The sequence below is a fragment of the Pinus tabuliformis genome, chromosome J, assembly GCF_031772625.1.
Source record: "Pinus tabuliformis cultivar Carrire ecotype Pingquan chromosome J, CPIR1, whole genome shotgun sequence".
Classification (NCBI taxonomy): Eukaryota; Viridiplantae; Streptophyta; class Pinopsida; order Pinales; family Pinaceae; genus Pinus; species Pinus tabuliformis.
In genome coordinates, this window is record NC_142295.1 from 1,255,038,078 (window position 1) to 1,255,062,858 (window position 24,781).

Below are 24,781 nucleotides of genomic sequence, written 5' to 3' on the forward strand. Positions count from 1 at the left end.
GCAGGCTTCATTAACCATCAAACATGGATGTAAGGAGAAGAAATAGTGGGATTTTAGATTTGAAGAAGATATTTGATAAGTTCCACATAGACAATTAGCATTTGATATATCTTTCAAAATGGAGTGTAGGATCATATATTTAGTGCCCCCTAGTGAAAGAGTTATGATGAAAATGGAGTCTAGGATCACATATTTTATGCCCTCTAGTGAAAGAGTTACCATCATATATGAACCTAGACATAAATAATGTAAGACAAAAAAAATTTAGGACAAAGTAATCTTTGTATTACTCAAACAACAAAAAAATGTTAATCCTACATATAAGACATACTTTGGGCAATATTATAGCTTTATTGCTTTAACTAGTTTTTCATTTCTCATAATCTCTCATGACAAAATAGTGACAACCATCCCCACTTCAAATAATTTTGGATAGGACCACATTTAATGTGTGCAAGTAGATACAAGTTAAAAGTGGAGATGCCACATAAAGTGTGCTTTCACCTAAATGCATTTAAACATGCAACTGCCATAATGATTTATTTACTTAAATAAGTTTGAAGGTGCACATGATATACAAATGGGGATAAAACACTCACACACTCCATATCAACTTCACGTGTGGTACACACACATGTGTACCTATTAATCCAACTATTACTTATTAATCCAACTAATAGAGTAATAGAGAATGGTTTTTTTGAGTGGAATCGGACAATACGATTTTGAGTAAGATTGTGATTTCTTATTACTTAAAATAAACTTTTTATGTACACATGGATTCGACACCCTAAAAAACCCTTAAAGAACTCAAACTTTGTAAATTAAACAATTTAAACTTATGAATCTTTAAAATCTCTAACTAATTTTAAACAAAATTAACAAAAATATGTCATAAGTCTCTCTCTCTCTCTCTCTCTCTCTCTCTCTCTCTATATATATATATATATATATATATATATATATAGATATATAGATATATAAGAGCAAGTAATTAATGATATTTTTAATTTCACAAATAGAAACTTTTTACAATTCAATGCAAGCTTTTGCAATTAAATGTGAGGAGAGAGATGTGTTATTTAAAATGAAAATAGTGAAATGTTTGTTTTTTTAATGTATTAATATTAACCTAGGTTTTGGAGAGTCACTGTGGATGCCCGCGTGCAGCCCTTGCTAGTTGTTGTAGCACCTAGCGAGAAGCAACATTCCAGGCTTCATTAACCATGGAAGGAGAGCTCGTAGCACCAGCCAGCATTTGTAGCTAGCACGCAACATTTCGTAGTTGCCCTCAGCGGCCTTCTGCTGCTGAGGTCCGAGCAACATGGAGTCATTAGAGGATGAAGAGCAACATTCAGACCACCAGCAAGAAACCGAAGTAACAGCAAAAGCCTTTGCCTCCCTCATATCTGCAATGGGTCCGGCAAAGAGCCGACCATCAGTCTCAAAGTTTGTCAAAAGAATGGAAGATATACCAGAAATATCACTCCCTCCTGCTCTCCCACGAAAAGCAGCACTCTCCCTGGCAGAACGAGGATTAGTAGGGCAGTTTACTGGGTTATGGTCATCACCCAAGACTATCCAAAAATGGGTTGAAAGAAACTGGTCTGCATCAATAAATGGGAAAATCTCAATCAGTTTCTGTGGTAGAGGGTACTACACCTTTCACTTCAAAACCAAGGAGAACCGAGACCTGATATTTAGGAATGGCCTATATTTTATGGATACAAGGGGACTGCATTTAAACAGATGGACACCGGACTTTGATCCAGAAATGGATGTTCCAAATGCTGTATTTATATGGGTTAGATTTCCACACCTTCCTCTCCACTGTTAGGGAGATGATTCGGTTAAAGCCATAGGAAACGCAATCGGGAAATACATAGAGAGATGTGACCCAAAAGAAAACATGCATGCATGCACCGGAATCTGTGTAGAAGTGGATCTATGGAGAGGACTTCCAGAAGCTATCAAAATCAAAGTGGACCAGTGGACACACATACAACAATTGGACTATGAACAAATCCCCTTCAAATGCAAGGTATGTCATGAATATGGTCATTTTGCAAATAGATGTACAAAAAAAAAGAAAATAAAATGAAAGTGAAAAGATCGAGGATCTGGAAAATAAATGGGAACAGGTCAAAAGAAAGAAGACAGTTAATAAAAAATCAATCCAGCCTTCTTCGCAGCCCACAACATCCACTGAAGCCCTCCCAATCTCGCCAAAAGCAGACTTTGCCAGCCTTAATCCCTTCGATCCCTTGGACCCTTCAGCCCCCCCATCCCCCGGACCTAAATCCAGATCTAGATCTAGAACCCCTCACTCTCCCAACCCCCCCCCAATCCCCTCATTCCCCCAGAGTCTCAATCACTCACCTCTCTCCTCCTCCCTCAATAGACAGAATCCTAACTAGAAAGCAATCAAAGGAAGCATTCCCAAATGCAGAAAACCAAAAAAAAGTAGGAAGAAAGACAAATAAAGAGCTGAGGGATGAAGCAGCAGCAAAATAAATGGCTTTAGGAATGCAGCAACCTATGGATACTTTCCTAGGGAAAAGCACAGGAAACATTGAGAAAAGCCAGCAAAAGGGGAAAGGAACCATGCACCACCCAACAAGTAAATAATGATAATAGTCTCCTGGAATTGCAGAGGAATGGGGACACCTTTTAAAGAAAATGCAACAAGAGATATACTGACAAAAGAAAACCCAGATATCCTTATGATTCAGGAGACAAAAGAAAACAACCAAGAAACTGAAAATATCAAAAAAAAAGTTCAGACACTACGAAGGGGAAGCAATCCAGGCAACAGGAGCATCAGGAGGTATCTACACAATTTGGAAAAAAGGAATATGGGAATTAATACAAAAAAAAATAGATTAGCATTGGATACAAACAGATCTAAGGAAAATCAGTACAAAAGAGAGATACAGGGTCATAAATGTATATGCCCCCAATCACTATAAGGAGAAAGAATAGTGTTGGGCCACACTGAAGGAAGATTTAAAAGAAACACAAGCTGAGAAAATAATACTAGGAGGAGATTTAAATCTGGTAAGAAGTATAGAGGAAAAGTTTGGAGGAATTTATCAGACGGATCCATCCAGGAATTCTATAGAAGAAATAATGGAGCAGCACAGCCTTTTGGACATCCCTCCAAACAATGGGAAATACACCTGGAATAACAAGAGAGTGGGCAAAAGCAACATAAAAGAAAGGTTGGATAAAATTTTGATTCAAGAAAACATAGCAGCAGTGTACAACTCTATCAAATCAAAAATCATTCACACCACAGCTTCTGATCATAAACCGGTAGTAATAGCATTGGGAAAAATGGAAAACCAAGCCCACTCCCTTTTAGATACAGCTCAATCTGGGATAGCAACACATAAATCAACGAATTAATTAAAAAAGCATGGGAACCAAGAATATCAGGCTCACCACAGTACATTTGGGAGACAAAATTAAAAAATGTAAGAGCCAAGCTAAAGGAATGGGCAAGATTAAAAAGAAAAGGAAAAAAAGAGCTACAACAGAAAATGGACAGCATGCAGGTTGAAAAAGAAGGTAAAGAAGAAAGTAAGCAAGACTACCTAAAAGAGAAAGAAATCTTTTGGGAAATATATAGGGAAAATAGGAAAGAAGAAGAAGAGGCCAGACTGAAATCCAAAAGCCTATGGCTCAAGGCAGGGGACAAGAACACTTCCTTTTTTCACAACACTATGAAAATCAGAAGAGCAAGAAACCAGATAGAAAAAATACAAGTGGAAAACCAAGAAGTCAAAGGAGCGGAAGAAATAAAAAAAGCAGCTTACAAGCACTTCAAAAACTTACTTTCAGCCACAGAAGAAACGGCTGAATATGAAGAAATTTTGCAGCACACAAAAAGAAAAATAAAAAAAGAACAAAACAAAGATATGTGCAAGGACCTCACAGAAGAAGAGATAGTGGAGGCCATATGGAGCCTGCATCCGGATAAAGCACCTGGGCCAGACAGATTTACAATAGCTTTCTTTAGAAATCATTGGCATACAATCAAAAAGGACTTCTTAAGAATGGCGAAGAATGTCTTTAAAAAAAATGGGAAGTCACACAAAATCCTCCTATCTTGCTCTAGTCCCAAAGGAGTCAAACCCCTCCACCTTCAACAAGTTTCGGCCCATTTCTCTCTGCAACTCCTCTTATAAGATAATAACAAAAATAGTGGCAAATAGAATCAAGAAAGTGTTGGACCTAATCATATCAGAAAACCAAGGAGGGTTTGTCCCCAACAGACAAATCATAGACAATGTAATAATAGTACAAGAAGTTGTCCACTCCAGTATTCTAAAGCAAGAAAAGGGTATGATAATCAAATTAGATATGGCAAATGCATTTGATAGAGTCAGCCACCCATACCTAATGGTTGTCCTCCAGAAACTAGGCTTCTCAAAAGAAATAATAGAAGTCATACAGGAATGCATCTCTACCCCTTGGATTGCTCCCCTCATAAATGGAAGACCCAGTGAATTTTTCCAAAGCACAAGAGGTCTTAGGCAAGGTTGCCCTCTCTCCCCTTTTCTCTACATAATAATGGCAAAAACCTTAAGCAGAGCATTGGAAACTCAGAGAAAAGAAAGAACTATCACAGGGCTGAGAATAGAAAAAGGAATAAAAACCATAAACCATTCCTTGTTTGCAGATGACACATTGTTGTTGGGAGGAGCATCAACAATAATAGCAAGAAGATTCAAAAAAATTCTTGATGAATTTCTACAGGTGTCAGGTGGGCTATTAAATAATACAAAATGCAGGATCTATGGGTGGAATATTCTGTCTAGAACCATGCAAAGGATTTCACAAATCATGGAAATCCCAGCACAAGAAAAATGGAATCACTTCTTTTACCTGGGACTACCAATATCAAAAGAAAGCATGAAGGCAGAAATATGGACAAAACAGATTGAAAAAATGCAAAACAGGATAAAGAATTGGGGAATGATGTGGCTAAATATGGTTGGAAGGGTGATATTAATCAAAGCTCTCCTTGCTACATTACCAATTTATCAATATGAAATAATCATGGCACTAGCAAGTGCCCACAAATAGATGGAATTAATCTTAAGAAGCTTTTTATGGCAAGGTGGGAAGAAAGAAAACAAAAAGTTCAGCTTGGTCAGGTGGGAACAAGTAGTGCTACCTTATGAACAAGGAGGCCTATCCATTCAGTTACCTGGGCTCATGAATGCAGCTCTGGGAATGAAAATAGTTTGGAGACTCATTACAGGTAAAGAGAGCTGGTGGAAAAAAACCCTCATCAATAAATACATGGATGGCTCTAGGGAAAAATTGCTAAATGGAAACATTCCAATAAGACAATGCACTTAAGTATGGAAGCTAGTTAAAAAAGTAATCCCTCTAATGAGCAGCCACATCTCAAAAATCTCAGGTAATGGAAAATCAATATCGATTTGGGAGGACAAAATCATGGGAAAAGACCCAATACGGAATCATTTGGAAATTGAAGGTATCCAAGAATGGATGAAAGGAAAAGGCTTCAACACTTTATATTCAATCTCTTTGTGGAATCAAAAGGAATGGCAAGAATGGGAAATCCCAGTAATCCAAACAACCCTAGAAGGAAAATGGAACAAAATCAGACAGCATTTAAAAGGGGAAGCACCAATCCACTATGATGAGGAAGATAATTACCTTTAGGATCCAAGTAATGGGCAATACATAGTCAAAACTGGATATAAAATCCTCCAAGAACAAACCAATCAAAAAGATTGGCTCTTGGAAAATAGCATGGAAATCTGAAATTTTGCCAAAGATAAAAAATTTCATTTGGACTCTTTTGAAAGGGAAGATCCTGACCAGTGAAAATTAAAAAAAAAAGGCTTTCAGGGACCTTCACAATGCCCTTTATGTCAGAAGGTTGAAGAAAACATTCAACACTTATTCCAAGAATGTAAATTCTCAAAAGAGTGCTGGGAGCAGCTTATGAGCCCCCTGGAAATGAATATAAACTTTGAAAAACCATTGCCGGAATTTCTTAGAACACTAGAGAAAGCCTACCCATATGCAACAAAGAAGAAAGTCACAATTCAAAGAATATGGAAGTGCATCCCAACAGTTCTATGTTGGCAAATTTGACTGACTCGAAATAAGTGCATCTTCAAAAATCAAAATCCAAGAATTGGGAAAACCTTATCAAAAACCTGGGGACTAACTTCTGAAATACTCAATGACAAAGGAACTGCACCAACGGACTACAATATTCTCCAACAAGAAGAACGAGACTGGCTCAGAAAAGCCATAATAATCAATAATGGCCAAAAAGGACAGAGAAAAGAAAACTCAGGAAAAACCTGGAAATTAAGAATGAGTGAAGAGGAACTTGAAAGCTGGAAAAAACTTCAGAATAGACATTGTCTACAATTTGATGGAGCCTCTAAGAATAACCTGGGAAAGGCAGGAGCAGGGGGAATAATTCTCGATCCGAATGGAAAAAAAATTGTCACCTATGAATGGGGACTGGGACAAATTTCAAATAACAAGGCTGAAGCATACAACTTGTTGATGGGGACAAGAATGATTAAAAAAAGAGAAATCCAAAATCCAATAATTTTAGGAGATTCAGCCATAATAATCGAGGCAATGGTTTGAAACAAAAATCCAAGTAATGAGTTTATGAGCAGAATCATCAAAAGAATCAGGAGGAACTTAGAAGGCTCTGGCAATGTAACCTTCAAACATGTATTGAGAATACATAACCAACAGGCGGATCACCATGCAAACCAAGCAGTGGAAAAAAAGGAAGGAAGAGTCTGTGAGAACCAAGAGGAATACTACCACTCTGTTCCATAATTTCCATCAAAAATGATAAGTCTTAAGCTCTGTAAAATCAAGGGACAAAGCAGGATGAATAAAGAAATAAATCAAAAATCGAAAAGCAAAACACATCAATGGACGCACAGCCCCAATGAAAGTCAGAAAATCACGGGTAGACAGTGGAAAAATCATGACAACAGGGATCTTCGCATGAGCAATGTCAGAGAAGGCAATCCTGTTCACAAGGCTCATGAGATAGAATATCACTGCACTGGAGAAAAACATGTTAGAAAATCCAGGAAGGACGATAGCACTCAAGTGGCAGCCTCCAAATGCAGTTCTCCGGCTGATCGAATTGGCTATAAGAGCAATGGTAAGCTAATAACTCATAATAAGAAAGACTATGTATACAGAGAGTCCCCTGTTAAGCGCAGAGTGAAATCGCCCTCTCTATGTCCCTCTTCGCCATCCATCTCAGCCTCAGGTAATTACTCCCAGAGCCCTGCGCTCTCTTGCACTCTGCTCTCAGCCTCATTTCAATCCGTCATCCAGCAAATTCTCAACGCAGCAAGTCAAAAATACATTTCTGATCTCTGTCTCTTACCAACCCCTCCATATCCTCAGGTCCTCACTCAGTCTCATAAACACCTTGGCCACATCTCTTACAGTCCCACTCAAAAGACACAGGACAACGGTCAACAAAGCAAGGCAACACAGGACCAAAGGATTGTAGTCAGTAGTAGCAAAAAAATTACTCCAGGTAAAACAAGATTCAGGGAGAACAACAATGCAAGAGGAAGGAACAATCAAATGGAGTTCAACCCTATTGAAAAGGCAGCTAGGAACGATTCATGCCCAGCATGCAAAGGGAACAAGATCATGATCCACCGACTGCAAGAGTCACTCAAGGATCTTAGAAGTGAAATGAGAATGGAATACAGCTTTCAGAGACAAAACATGGCAGTGCAAAAAGAGGAGATAATGGCACTGAAAACTAAATGTAAGCATCTGGAAGAAGTAATGGAATATTACAAAAACAAAACTATGAGCAGTGAAGGTGAGAACTCGGTCAACAACAACAAAATGAATCAAGCAGCTCAGGAATACTCAGTCTATAAGCCATAAATCCCAGAGAATACATGTTATGTAAATTTACTTTCTTAGTAGGTCAGTTTGTGAGGCAGTACTCAAGAATAGTTAAAAGAATTTCTAAAGTTTTGAAGTCAAGCACAGGAGACGGGACTGTGCTCCTATCTCACTGCTTTGTCTTTTATTTCACTATAGCTAAATGTAATAGGAGCTTGCTCCACGACTTTTTTTGGTAATATATCAACTAACCGATCTTATTAAAAAAATATTAACCTAGGTTTTATCATTTTTCTTTATGATAATTCTTGATTATAAAGAATTTATTTTTTAGTATGATGGAAATATGTGAGATAAAGTTTTGATTATAAAGAATTTATTTTTTAGTAGGAAGGAAATATGTGATTTTATAAAAACAAATATTTAAACTTGTATTATTTCTTTTATAACTGAAATATTAGGTTTTATATTTTTTATACATGCAAAAATGTAAATATAAACATGTTAAAACGACCTATAAAATTGAAAAGTTTAATTTATAAATTATAAATACTTTTTTAAATAAAATAAATTTTAGAATTAATTCTTTTGGAATCAAATACTTCACATTTTTTTTTTTTTTAACTTTATAAAATTGGAAAAAAAATACATTGCAAAAAATTTGATTCAAGCTATAATAAATACAAAATTAAAATAAATGTATATTGGTTCTTTTTAATTTAAAAATGTTTAGAAATTGTGAGTATAAAAATACTCTTAAATATTTATATTTCTTTAACTTGAATTTTTTATTATAAGTATCTCTCTGTTTTAACTAGCTCAAAAGTATATCTCTGTTTTAACTAGCTCAAAGAAGAAAATTAATATAACTAAGATTAGAACGAACTCTCATGAGCTCCATAGTGAAACAGGTCGTTGGGCAGTTCCTAAAATACTATGGATGGAAAGGTTCCGCCATCTCTATGAGAATACGAACATAGAGGATGAAAATCACTTCCTCTTAGAGTCCCCCACGTACAACCACATTAGATCTCAGTTTCAAAATCTTTGTTGCAATACTGACTTTCCTAGCCTTTTAGGATGTCAAAATTATAGCAAGCTCTAGAGGATGAAAATCACTTCCTCTTAGAGTCCCCCACGTACAACCACATTAGATCTTAGTTTCAAAATCTTTGTTGCAATACTAACCTTCCTAGCCTTTTAGGATGTCAAAATTATAGCGCTCAGGAGGCTTCTCTCTAAGCTTTTCGAGCATAAAATCTTATATCAAACTAAATAATTCATTTCTTTAGGTCTGATAGACCAAAGTTTGGTCTCAATGGACGTTAACCACCACCACCATCATCATCATCATTACATAAATGTGAACACATTCTGAAATAAATTACTCATATATATAATAACAAAATAAATATTAACAAATATTTTATACTTTATTTTTCTTTATTAGAGATATTTAAAATAAATACTGACTAATATTTGAAATTTTAAAATAAATACTAATAAATATTTTAAAAAATATTAAATATGATGTACTTGACATTATATAAATTTTAAAATAAATACTAACGAAAAAAATAATTATTAAATAAATGGGAAAAAAATTAAAAATTTTGAAATTTGTATAAAAAAATTGTATTACATATAATGTACTTGACATTATATAAATTTAAAACTTGTAAATTATGTAATATGATAAGATGATATATAAAACGACGTCTGTGTGTATCATATATTTTTCAATTTTACAATTGCTAATTGCTTTTTGTGGGATACTAATTAATATTTGTAAAACTCTCGTTCCATTAGTGTATTGCGAAGGTATATGTCATTCATTAGATTTTATATTTGGTTAAATCCAATAGTTAACATGTACTATCCCAATCCAATAATCCCTGTGTAAAACGAGCATACGACCTACAAAATGCAGTCAACATATATATATATATATTTTTTACCACTGCCCAAAGGTATGCCTATGCAAAACAAGCATACGACCTATAAAATGCAGTCATAATATTTTTTTTTTTACCACTGCGCAAAGGTAAATGCCAGTATTAATCGCAGCAATAAAGTTGAACACGTTTAAAATAATATATGATGTATTACTAAATACATTGACCACTTGGCTAATAAAAAGAGTTACAATTAGGTAGTTTCTGATATCGATGAGAGTAAATTGATTGCTTCCCATGTCCAACAGAACATCCAGGGTATCCATCGGATCATGGAATATGCTTAGTCTGACTTGCAAATCAACATGGCGTGAGGAGAGCGAAGCAAGGAAAAAAAAAACAAAAACCAAAATATTTTTTAGGGTAGTGAAATTTGGTTGCCGTTCACATGGCGCACCCGTGTGAATTAGAAGAGCCACCGCTTCAATTCCCCAGTTGTGTCATACACGACATGGAGGACATGTTTGTTACCCAGGCATTCCCGAGCGCCTCGAATGTGATCAACCACTCGTTCTTAGGTTCAGACATTGTGCGGAAAATAGTGATAAAATCTAATAATGTTAATTGTTTCATTAATTAATATATACATACATACAATCTGTTGGTTGAGAAAATGTTGAGAGAATATCTCAACCACACATCAATGTAGGAAATAGATCTTAATTATTAGGAACAGACTCTTTTACTTAGTAAGAATCACAACTGAGATAAGTAGGAGTTACATTTTACAACACTCCTTAATTACTACTTGTCTAAATATCAATCTGCAAAATCTAGTTGTGATCAAACATAACAAAAGAATATGTGAACGTCCATATAAAGGAACAACAATCTATCGGAATGTATGGGTGCCAACCGCTGCAACCACCAGTCTTATAGGATGTCCTTCGCATACATGGTTCTGTCAACCATTATAGCTACATACATGTACCTATACCTGTAAATCCCCCTCCATCATTGTTAACCTGGGTTTTATCGGATTACCCATAACCATGCATTGGGTTTTATCGGATCACCCTCAACCATGCCTCCAAGGGCTCTCAACCACCAAGGTTAAACACAACCATGAAAGCTCACCTCAGCCGCTATGGGCCACAAATCTGCCACTAGGGCACTCTAGCCACTCTGGGCTACAAACCTGCCACTAGGGCACTCCAGCCACTAAGGCTCACCAAAGACTTGACTCAACGAGGCCAAGGGTTTTCTCGGCTAACCCTAAACCATGCCAACAAGAATCTCTGTCCCACTTCACTCTTACATGTGGTTTCTAGCTTACCACAAACCGACATTGCAAATACAAAGTGGTTTTTAGATTACCACGAACTATATGGGGATACACATGCCTTACAAGGCTTACAACACAACTCCAACTCTTGGAGTTACCAGGTACATACATTACAAAGACCACTACAAAACATCCTAGATTTGCTTACATTACAACATAATAGAGTCTATTCCACAAACTCACACTCTCACCTCGTTGTCCATCATCGTTTAATCGTTGTTGCTGCAGGTTTCACATCTTGGGCATCTTTTTCTTTGTCAATTAAATCTTGGAACTCCATACTTAACCTGTCGTCATTTGTTAGAGTCACGAATTCTAACAAAATAACTTTACCTAAATTGAGTTAGCTAGGCTCAATAAGGCACAATAATTTTATCCAAGACATAAAAAATAAACTTTCAAGTTGACAAAATATCAAATTTCTCTATCTCTGCCCAACATGACTTTTGACCACTATTTACAAACAAAAACAATAACACGACAACCGACTCTCCACTCAGTTGAACTCCAACTTTAATTTTTGCCAAGTTTCCTTCTCGTCCAGTGGTTTCTTTATCAATTATAGATGACCTGAACAAGCTAATATCTGGTCCCATCTCCAGCTTGCCAGACCCATGATCAAACTCATTTCCATATCTCCTTTCATTTACAGTCATGAATGGCGATGTTTCAAGAGCTTCTGCCACTGCATGCTCAGTAAGCAACTCATTGTCATCCATGGCATGTAAATCCAAAATCGCAACACCAAACTCGCCTCTGATTTCGGGGGTCGTGAACACGTCGATGGCAGCCCCAGGGGGAGTAAAAGGCTCCAGTCCAGACTCGCCACCGAGGTTCATGCTTCTTAACATCTTAAACAACTTCTGCTTCTCCTCCATCGATGGAGAGCCATATCCCGACACAGGCGAATTGGAAAGAAAGCGGTGATCTAGGCCTGGGGAAGCCAAGTGCCTCAAGCCGGCCGACTGCAGCCAGCGGGACATGGTGGCATCGTTGGCGTCACCCCTGTGCTGGCCCCCCATAGTTCCCCATCTGCTCATATAGGGCTACACTTCTCTGTTGCAAATGTCTGTCTCTCATGCAAAATATCGGCGGCTGTTTTGCAATGATTCTCATCACCGGAGGTTGCCGCGACGCCGTGCGAGTGTGACCGCGATCTGTGGTTGTCGGAGAGATTCACATCGAAGATCCTCTTGGAAATACTTCTGATGCCGCACTTCATGTCTTGGATGATATTCTTGATCGGAGGCATCAAGAACAATCTGGACGCTTCAAAGCCTTCAAAAATTAAGCTTTCGTTCCTCGTAATTTCAGAAACAACATAATTTGCAAAAAGGGCCACGAGATTAAAGCTTCAATGTGCGAGATGGAATCTCCACGCTAGCAGGGTGTTAATGTACCGATACAGCATGGAATCGACCGATTCAAGGGTAGGCAGGCTCAAAAGGACAGTAATTCCGCTGGTTTGGGGTTGTCGGAGGCCATTTTCACCACAAATCAGCCTAGATGCCAGCACCACCGGATTTTGTGTTGATCCCTGAGGCGGATCTGCTTCAACGGTGCCTCTGTAGCCACGAGCGACAACTCCCTCTGCGCCGTCTCCGCTGCCACAGCACCACAGAACCTCCACTTGGATTCAAAAAAGAGAATCTGCAGCCAACCTGCCACTTTGGCCACGATCCGCTGCTCCACGTCTGCCAATCGATCCACGCAGGGGTGGTGTCTCTCCGGCCCAGTGAACAGCTCCGACAATATAACAAACAGAACCCACAAAATTGAAACTAGCACACTCTACCACACCAGGCACGGAGATTCGCACAACCTCTAAGCAGTGATTCGTTCCTCAGCAACAGATGTCCCTGCCTATGCATCTGTTGTTTTCACTGCCTCGCCCTTAACCTTCACGACTTCCGTTGTAGGAGCTTCAGCTGGCACAAAAACATGAGCGACCTTTGTAGTGGCAGCCACCAATCTCCGTTAAATAAAACACACAGTGGAAACACTCCACACTTCGCCAAGCTCGGCCTGAAGAAATGCACAAACCAAAAACAAAAAAACCCGAACTCTTTATTTCCTCGACTCAAGAGGGGCCAATCCCACGAGGGACGACGCCCTAGGGTTCTGATATCATGATAAAATCTAATAATGTTAATTGTTTCATTAATTAAATGTAATTATATATCTATCTATCTATATATATATATATATATATATATATATATATATATATATATATATATATATAGATATATGCACACACAATCGGTTGGTTGAGAAAATATCTTAACCACACACCAATATAAGAAATAGATCTTAACTACTAGGAACATACTCTTTTACTTAGTAAGAATCACAACTGACAGAAAGAAGAGTTACATTTTCCAACAAATAGATCCCCGGGTGGCAAGATCGAGCAGGTGAGGCAACCGCGGAAGGCCGAGTGGTCACGACTATCGCTGAATCCCTCAGTGGGATTTAAATTGTAAAGCGGACATAAATCTTAGTGCGATAACATCGTGTGTCTCTGATCTACCGGATCGGCTGTCTTGGTGCCTTTGAAGGCTAGCTGTGCCTTTGTATAGCACTTTGTGCTCTGCTCTGAGATCAATCCCCGTGGGAATTTCTTCGGCTTGATTTTTGCTGCTATGTCGTGGCGAGATTTAGGTCATATTTTTGCACATGCTTTCTTGGTTAGTGCTCAGGCGATGGCTCAGAAGACAAAATCGTGTTAAAGCGATGTCTGACCCGAGCAGATATATGTACAAAGATTTCTATGTCGTGGCGAGATTTAGGTCATATTTTTCCACATGCTTTCTTGAACTTAGTGCTTACGCGATGCCTCAGAAGACAAAATCGTGTTAAAGCGATGTCTGACCCGAGGAGATATATGTACAAAGCTTTCTATGTCGTGGCGAGATTTAGGTCAAATTTTTCCACAGAGTAGGCTACGCAGGTGGTAGAATTTCCCGGAAATGGATGCTGGTTAGAAAAAATTCCGACACCGGTCACCGAGTCTAGCAACTTCAAAAAGGAGTTTTTGACAGCTCTTGTTCTGACAACTCTGACTCGTCTCCCTACCTCAATCCAATGCCCAACTCCTTACGAAAATACCAAATTTCAAATGTTGTCTTCCCGCTTTCAAATTAAAGGGTTGTGTGTCGTGTTTTTGTGGCATCCTAGGAATACAATCCTCATCTTCCTCCTGAAAAACTTGAGGGTCTCCCACACGAGGTTGTAGTAGCCCAGCCGAAAACCAGCATGTTGCAGGGCTCTGCCTCCCCCAACACTCCGATCGGTCACATTGTTGGCGACATAGTAGAGCAGGTCTTGGGCCACCTCCCTGGGAAGCTTTTAGCAGGTAGGAGGGCTTTCGGCCCACAAGCTATGTTACCAGAAACGAGAAACGGGAAACGGAACGGGAAACGAGAACGATACGAGAAACGAAGTTGGGAGGTTTCGCATATAGGAAACAAGGAGAGAGAAAAACACCATATTAAAGGTGAACAATATAAACAAAGCATTAATCATAAACCTGCAATGTTTCTGCTCATGAAATTGTAAAAAAACAATTGTAAACACTGATTTAGTTTTAAGAAAGAAGTGATAATTTTGTAGATCCAAAAATTTAGCCATCATTAATTCCAAGAAAATAGCAAACATTGATAAGAATAAGAGATTTGAAAAGATATTTATACTTGCGAGAAGTTTTAATTTAATAGTTTCATGCAATTCGAATGGAAAAGATAAAGAAGTTTTAATTTTATAGGCATGCGTAAGCGCTGCGGCCTCGTTCCTCAGATTTGTCACGGCATGAAAAACGCTGGTACGGAAAACCAAAATTTTCCTCTATTGCATAAAGACGCGGGATGAAAAAAGCTGGTATGAAAAATGCTTGTCAATCAGAGGCTCACACCATGATTCGACCTTATCGACCTTACCTGCTAAAAATGTCCAGGACGCAGACCTAAGAACACACATAAAGCTAAAACAGACGTCAATTTGTCCTTATTTTCCACCTGTAATGAAAGTATGGCTCATGAATCTCACTGTTTTTGACAATGACGAGAATAGGTATATGCAGTATTTATACTTTCCCATATTTCCCATACTCTACATTGGATGTACTTTGGAGAATTGAACTCCGTAGTTTAAATTTTAATATTTCGTAAGAACAACCTTGGTGAAACTTACATTCAAACCATATATACCTAACCACGCAAGTTTGATTTATGTTATGTGAATTAAAATTATCACTGAAGTGATATGAGTTACAGAAAATCTCACAACAGTCAGAATCACTTTAACAGAGTACACATACATGCATTGATATGGATGATAGAATAGAGGTTTCATTAAATTAGGCTAAAAGATGATATTACAGGACTGAACACAGGTATAGCTCATTACGATATGAACAGTTGATCCCAGCGAACCTCACCTACCCAAATCTTGAGAGAATTATGTGGTTTGGAATGAGCATTCATAAAAAAAACCAGAGATTGAAGTTTGTAGGCAGTACCTTTTGACAATAGAATTGACAATGTTGTTGAAGATAACTCGATGGGGGCGTGAAGTTGCTTGGCTCTGATCTGTGCCTTGCTTGCATCTGAGTAGTGATGGGTTTGCTCTCCTCTTCTGCTTAAATCCTTGAAAAAACATGAGCAACTGCACAACTAGAAAAAACCACTAGTTTGCATGGATCACTACCTAGTTAAAAGAAATATAACTACTGTCTAAATAAATAAAAACTTCTGAGACATAATAATAATGCTATTCCACTAGAGTCTAGAACTAAAATTTAATGGCAACTGGTGTTTTTCTTTGGCAGCGCTCTCACAATACCCTGCGTTCTCTCAAAAATACAGCTAGTTCTTTCTTCAGCTGCTCGCTCACAATACCCTGGAGTGCTTATGTTTAATTTCCAGAAAACTAACAGTCCACTGCAGCAGACTAACAGTCAACTGCGAATTAAACTGGACTTAACCCTCTGTATGTGTAACTTCCAGAAAACTAACAATCAATTGCTAATTAAACTCGATTTAACCCACAATTTGAAAAAATTAAATTTAACCCGACAACAAAAAAATAAATCTAACTGCAAGTCTATCCGGAAACGACGAGAAGAAACCGTTTTGTTTCGCGGGAAACTGTTTCTTGCCCGTGAAAATGAAAATGGCCGTTGCAGACGACGTTTCTAGCATGGTTGGGTTTCTTCGAAGGTTTCTGCCAGAAACGGCGGACATCGTCCCGTTTCTGGTAACTAGGCCCACAGGTCCTCGAATTGAGGATGAAATTCAAACTTCTGGTAGTACCGTGCCATTCTGAGGCACTTTATCTTCTCTTTTTATACTCCGAATATTCAACGCAAGTGCCATATCGTTCTTCGTTGCAGTCATCTCCTCTCAGGCCCATTAAGGGGTTGTCGATTCTCTCAGGCCCATTTCGCATAACCTTTTTGTTGATGATGTGCTCATCTTCGCAATACTGTGTAGAGAAACATGGTCATACCTTTATATCATTTTGAAAATGTTCCAAGATGCCACTGGTCTTCATATTAATAAGTCAAAATCCATCGTGTTCCACAATGATGTCAACATGGATACGGCTAAATGGGTCTCTCGGCTATTTGGGATTGATATGAAATCCATAAAAAATGGATTTAAATATTTAGGCTTCCAGCTAAAAGCAAAGGGTTATTCAAAAGCAGTCTGGTTATGGATAATTGACAAGTACTACAAAAGGATATCTGCCTGGGAATTTAGGAGCCTATCTCTGGAAGGAAGGATTATACTGTCGCAAGTAGTACTATCTCAACTTGCTGTTTACTGGGCACATTTGTTCTTTCTCCCTGCGAGTGTCATCAAGAAAATGAATAAGATTACTGCAAACTTTATTTGGGGTGGTAAATCACAGCAAAGTAAATATCATCTTGCAAAAATGTAAAAGATCTCCAAGCCGAAGAATTCTGGAGGATGGGGACTATTTGGACCTGAGATATTTTGGTAAGGCGCTCCTGTGTAAATCATTATGGAGGGGGATCTATGGAGAGGGCCCATGGAGCAGCACAATTAAAATGAAATACATGGGCGGCAAAGAGATGGATCATTGGTATAGATTAGGGAGAATCGGTTCCAAGCATGGGTCTACTATTTGGCTGAGCTTTCGAAAGATCGAACACTATTTTCTGAAGAACTTGATATCGATCTTCCAATCGGGCATCAAAATTATCATTGGAATCGACCCTTTTATAAGTGGGCAAGAGAAAATTTCTATTCCGGAAAATCTTCTAAGTTTCTTCCATAGGAAGGGTTTCTTCACCTGGGACAAACTCATTGCTTCATGGCAGGATCACGTCCCAATGTGGATAGAGGCTGCCAGCTTGGGGATGTGTGACTCTTTAGCGCGTCAATGGAACTCTATTAGGGACGGCCTGAGAAGCAGTGGTTTATTTCGCTCGTTGCCTGTTGATGTACTGGTCTGGAAAGTGCCAAATGCAAAATCCCAGGTTTGCGTTAAAGACATTTACATTAACTTGATTGGGTTGAAAAATGCACATGCCAACCCTCTTTTTCCTCCCTCTTTCTGGAAAACCGGATGTCCTCCCAAATTTATTTTCTTTGCGTGGCTGGTGTTCTACAATAAAAACTTGTCCTGGGAAAATCTGAAAAAAAATAAATTGGCATGGGTCGGGTTTATGTTTAACGTGTGCAACAGCAGAGGAAAGCAATTTCCATATGTTTTTCCAATGCCAGAAAACGCGTTTACTGTGGTATGAATTGGTAGTTTTACTTGGCTTCCCTGATGTGTCTCATGTTTCTACGCAGGAAGCTTTCATCTGGTGGAGTGGGTAGCGTGAATCTTGGAGATCAATAATCATCATAGTCTTGTGGTATGCTTGGAAGTGGAGGAACAATATAATCTTTAGAGACAGGAGAGAGCCTTTTATGGCTATTTTACAAAATGTTGTTTCCCTCTATGAATCCCTTCCAACAATTAATCAAAAAAGATAAAATGTCAATTGGAACAAGCAAGGAGATGTTACCTCAGGGAATCCTAGGGCTTTTTTTGATGGTGCTGCTTAGCTCAATTCCTGTGGTTGTGGGGTTCATATTATCATGGACGAGGGCCTCCATTATCTCATTTCATGGAATGGTGGGAAGGGATCTAACTGCATGGCCGAGGCGATGGCTTTAGCGGGGCTTCTTACTTTCTGTATCTTTTTTGATATTCACCTGGTGTCAATCTATGGGGATTCTAAAATAGTGATTGATCATGTTTTGGGAAAATGTTGTATCAGCTGCCCTCACCTTACGGGCTGGATGGACAGAGTTATGTTTTTGTGGGGGAAAGTGGATGGGTGTTCCATCCAACACATCTACAGGTCAAAGAATCAGCACGCTGACTGTTTATCTAAGGAAGGGTTGCTTACTCAAACAGGTATCTGGTCTGTGAAGGTAATATCTGACGGGGAATCCTTCCCCATCCAGGGCTTCTCCTTCCCTGGGTTTTGATGCTCTGAAATTTGCAGGTGTGTTGTCTTTTTTTTAGTTCCTTTTGATATATGTTCTTGTACAGGTATGTTGTATAATCGGTGACTTTATTTGGAAATATGTTTTTATATCTTAGGCATTCATGATCAAGTTAATCCTGTATTTGGTTTTATGTGTGTCAGTCCCTACTGCTTTCCCTGATGCATAGGGTGTCCAGTTATGGTCCTGTTTTGCTATATGCTTTCAAAAGCTTTTGAATGTACTATCTGTTCTCTTATATTGCCTCAATATAATACAATTACAACTTTTTCGTTCTGAAAAAAAAAATAGTTCAATGTTAGTATAACAAGGGTGGGATATGTGGAAATCTAGCGTGGAAATCTAGTGTTCAAGCATCAATTTCAATATTCTTTCATTGAATGCAAGGATAAGAAATTTGTCGAACAAATGCACATGAGTGCATGATGTGGCGGTCGGAGCAGTCGGTTTGCACGCTCCCCGGCCGCGTTCGAGTCCTGTGGTGCTGCGTGCTGCAGTGTATTTGATCCCAGCTTGATATGTACCGCTGCGCCTGCAGCATATTCGTTGTAATGTGAATCCCAATGTGACGGCTGTCAGTTACGTATAGTTCTGACACGTATATGTAAAGAAAAGAGGGCCCATATATGCTTCTAAAGGGAACTAGCCCCTCCCATTTTAAAAATATTCAGGTGCTTTTCGATACAGTGTCTTTACATGTTTTCTGTGTCTGAATGTGTATTGTTTGGGACAAATTTCACGTTTATTTTTATTGGGTTGATCTCTATTTTCGCTTTCAGTCTGATTTTCTATATTTCGATTTGGTTCTTAGAGAATTTCAATGATATCGAGGTATAATTTGGGTTTTTTCCCCTTCAAGCTGGTCAACCCTGTTTTCAAACTTTTCATCCTTCAAGAGATTGTGAATAGAGCGGTTAAAATTTCTTAGTCAAGCCCGAATTTCAGATGCAGGGCTAAGATTGTAAATTTTCATATGAATTCATTGCTGTGCAAAGTTCCACGTGGGTTAAGCCTTGCCAAAGACAAAGGACATCGTATTCTATCTGTAGATTGGGAGGATTCTGGGAGGCGCACTACAAAGATTGTATTTTCAATCAAAGTTGGTATATAGAACCAAGATTTATAACTGTGAAATCCTTTAGAATTTTAACCAATCATACTAAAATGGCAGATATAGTGCAAGACTATTTAATCAATATAAAGAATATCTTTGATCAACTGAAGCAGAGGACAGTTTCTAGTCTAAATGTGGTAGGCTGCGCAATCTCACCATAAATGAGAGTGGAATCTTCAGCATTTCTTCCAACAACAACAGAACAGAGAATTCACCTTAAGTTTTGGTTATGAAGGGAAAATTTGTTCATCCCAATGGGAGCCATGGAAATTGAAAGACAAAATCTCCCTAATTCAGATAAAGATGGCAGGAAGGAAGAAGGATAAAGTGTAGAATATATGTAAAATATATCACTTGTTGGCTATCCTGGAACAAGCAGCAATATGTTGTAACAGTAACTTTTTTGTAATATTCTCAAAATCATCACGTTTAAATTTGCTTGTATTATATATATTGCTATCTGCTAAGGCAACAACTTATTTCTGGAATGAATATTTATACAAAACCAGCACAACCGGTAGCTATAAGAGTTTATACATTTTCAAACAATGACGAGATTTATAACACCATTTCCATATTACTATTTACTATTCGATTTACTATTTGATACCTCCATCAATTAAGTATACGTAATGAAGCTTTTTAAAAAAATTATATCCATACAGTGAATTGCCAAATTTAACTTTGCAAAAATCAACATAAATATTTAACTAAAAACTTAATATTGTAATTATTAAGTTAAATAAAATTAAAGTGTGAAATCATTTTATATATCTATATATATATACACATTTTTTTAAAAATTTAGCAATAAATACATAAAATATATTAGAAAAATTTAGCAATAAATATATAAAATATATTCAATGTCTTTAAAAGTTTTGAAATACTTGGATTTTGAATTTTATACAATCTAAATTTATGATTTTGAAAAATCTTAATTGTATTTGGTACATAATTACTACAATAATCAAAATTAAATAGATGATAAATGCCATGTATCCATTTATAATAGGCCTAAGAGGCTAAGATTATGATACATGTCACATTATCCATATTAAAAAATAAAATAAAAAACATAAAAATTAATTAAATTATGGCTTTATTTTAAATTTATTAGCATTATTATTAATTATAAAAAGAAGTAATATATGTATTAAACCTATACATCTTTAAGAAAACATGTAACAAGAAAAACATACTAAAGCAACAATAAGCAATAAAAATTTAATGGGACTTGTGCGATGACATTTTTGTAATTAATGAAAAGGAAAAAAATCATAAGCACCTTTGAGATAAATCTCAACCCTTTATTTTGAATGCTAATACAAATAATACAAATATTCCATGGAGGTTAATGCCCTGCCATCCACCTAATAATTATTGATAGGTTACTTAAATTTTTTGAAACCTACTTATATGTTTAATTACATTTTACACCTATCTAACTTTATATGTAATAAAATCTTTAAATAAATCATTTTTCTACTCGATTATCAAATCTATACCTTAAAAATGAGAAACTAAAAAATAATGATTGATTCAACATACCACTTAAAGGGATTGAATGATAGGCCAAGCAAAGATTTTACAAGTATACATACAATTGGACCAAGGTGGTTTATATCACAAAATTGCAATTAATTGTGCTTTACTCATAGATTAATTGTAATTAGTCTACAAAACTTAGATCTTCTAGAAATAGAAATGTGTGAGGAGAATAAATGAGTAGTGGGTTGGAAAATATCATAATTGTGCATGAAACGTATGCATGACTTATATTCACTCAACCCACATGCCTTCAAGTTTGTTTTTAATCTCCTCGAGAGTCTATAAAAAGGGAGCCAAAGCTAAAAGGTCAAAGTCTAGATATAATGCATCTTTATACTATCAAATCGGAGTAAGAGTGCTTGTTCCAGTGTTTTGTTTTAGTTGTTCATTTTTGGGAATCAACATTAGTGTGATCAAAACATAGGTGAGAGCCACCTTGGCTAGCTTACCATGATATCTAGAATTTATCTTTGTCACCACTTCTATAAATATCGATGTACATTCTACATATTTCTCTCATCAAAATATATATGTTTATGAATTTATATTGTATTTTTAATGGGATTTTGTTGATCTAATTAAGATTGAACTATTTTCTTAGGGATTTATTCATGCAAAGATTATATTTATTGTTTTATGAAAGAATGACAATGTTTTTTTAATTGTATGATTATGTAGGATATTAATGAAGTAACATGGTTGGAACTAGATCTAGTGAGAATCATTGGACATTGGACAACCAACAGGATTCAAGTATGTCCCTTTCTTTCTTCTTTCATTTACTCTTGAAATCTTGCTTGTCGAGCCTAATTATATTATTGATTCGAGGGCCTTGTTTATTTAGCTGGGTTTTGATCCTAGTTCCTGACAGAGGGTGTGGGGCAACTCCCCAACCCACCCACCTCGCCCCACCCCGCCCTGCCCCGCCCTACCCTACACACTTTTGTCACCACGTAATCCAGAGAGAGTAGTGATAGTACTTTGGAGCTCCATTTGGAGAGGGTTCGAGGGTAGCACCCCTGAAGTGAAATTTTTGGAAAGTTTCCTTTTAAAACATTGTGATTTTGTAGTCAATCTAGATTGTTCATCATTAGATTGTATATCTAACAATAGAAGTTATACGAGGATATTTTTTCCTTAGAAGGTGACCCCCTTTATATGAGAGCATTGCATTGCAATTGTGTAGTATTGAAAGAGCATTGTAATTTAGAGATAGGACATCACGAGAGAATGAAGAGAATATTGTAGTGGATGTGTTGCAGGTTGTATCCCTTCATTTTTCTAGACAGGATAAAAGGAAGGATTGGTTTTTTCTCCATGGACATAGCCCAAATCAAGAAAACCACATATATTGATGTTTCCTTTGTATTGTGTCATTCTATTTTTTATTTTTGCATTCATTTTGATTTTTTTACTTCATGATCTTATTCCTAACAACTAGCATCAAAGGCAAAGAATTATCTCACTTATAAAACTCCTTTATAAGGAGGGTTCCTAATTTGAGTGGGAGTAATTGTGGAGGAAGGTTTTAGGATCAATAAATTTAATGGACAAAACTATATCGTTGCAGCCAGACTGATCCTTTTAACTATCATTAAAAAAAACCATGAACATATACATTTTAAGATTGTTTGTAACCACAAAGTCTTTAAATCATGTTTTCTTTTACTCGTTCCTTGTCTAGAATTTCCTATTACTTCACCATCGTCAATGTAGGTTTTAACCCCGTACAAAAATTACCTGCATACAAATTCTAAAACACAGAAAATAAACAATGTGAGAGCATAACACGTAAAACACATATACACAGATATTTTCCCACTGGATCCCAAAACCGGGACTACCAGCTTGATTTTTCATTATGTTCCTTTCAATGTTATAATACATATTTATACATGCCGAAGCATCCAATACCATGGACCGAAAACCATCGCGTCCAAAACCATGGAAAGAAAACCATCACGTCCAAAAACATGTGCGAAAATCATGCACAAAACCATAGGTGGGTCTGCCCAACCTAACATAGGTTCCAAAACAAAAAAAATTCAGGGCGCTTCCCCGAACCCCATAGAGTGGGGTTACCTACACCCTTCAAACCCCCTGTGACCCCCCCGCTACGCAATTGGCGCAACGAAGGGGGGGCTCCGGCCCCCCTCTAACCCCTAGTTAACTACGTGGGCTAGTCATGGAAAGAATATAACACAACCCAACATTCTCCCACTTGTTGTTTTCTTTCCACAGGGGGCCACAAGAGAGCTTAGTCATTTATCTAGCCCTGCAACGCCCATTGTTTCTCTACACCAAGAGAACTTCTCAGAGCTCACAGATTTTGTCAATGCATCTGCAGTATTCTTCAAAGTGTCCACCTTTACCAACAACACCTTTTTGTCTTCTACCATATCCCTCACAAAGTGATTCTGAACATCAATGTGCTTTGTCTTTGAATGATATACAGGGTTCTTTGCCAAGAAAATTGCACTTTGGCTGTCACAGTCTATCCTTATAGCTCCCTGTACTAACCCCATACTTGAAGACAATCTCTGCAACCAAACTGCTTCCTTGCTTGCATGAGCGGCTGCCATGTATTCTGCCTCTGTAGTTGATAGTGCCACTATAGATTGTTTCTTACTCATCCAACTGACTGCTCCTCCAAATAGGTTAAACATATACCCACTTGTAGATCTTCTCTGATCCAGATCTCCAGCCCAGTCTGCATCAACAAAGCCACGAATATCCAACACTCTGTCCAATCCTGGTCTTCCTTGGTAGCACAAACCATAATCACTAATGCCACGCAAATACCTGAAAACCCGCTTCATTGCTGTCCAATGCTCCTTTCCTGGTTTTGACATAAACCTGCTCAATACTCCCACTGCATGTGCAATTTCTGGTCTAGTACAGACCATTACATACATTAGGCTACCGAATGCACTTGCATATGGAACACGGGGCATGTCCTCTTCCTCTTCTTGTGTCTTCGGACACTGTTCAGCAGATAGCTTTACACTTACAGGAATAGGAACTTTTACTGGTTTACTATCCTGCATACTAAATCTCTGCAATATTGTCTCAACATACTTCCTCTGGTTTAACAAGAGATTTCTCTTTGCCCGATCTCTTTTAATTTCCATGCCCAAAATATAGTTTGCAGCATCAAGATCTTTCATGTTGAATTTGGAGGACAATTGGGTCTTCAAATCTTGGATAATTTCTTTGTCATTTCTAACCAGCAACATATCATCCACATAAAAGACCAAATAAATAACACGGTCACCAATTAATTTAAAATACACACAGTGATCTGCTTTGCTTCTGGTGAAGCCAAGTCCCCGTATAAATGTATCAAATATCTAATACCACATCCTTGGTGACTGTTTAACCCATACAGAGACTTCTTTAACTTGCATACCAGTTCTTTCTTACCCTTCACCACAAAGCCTTTAGG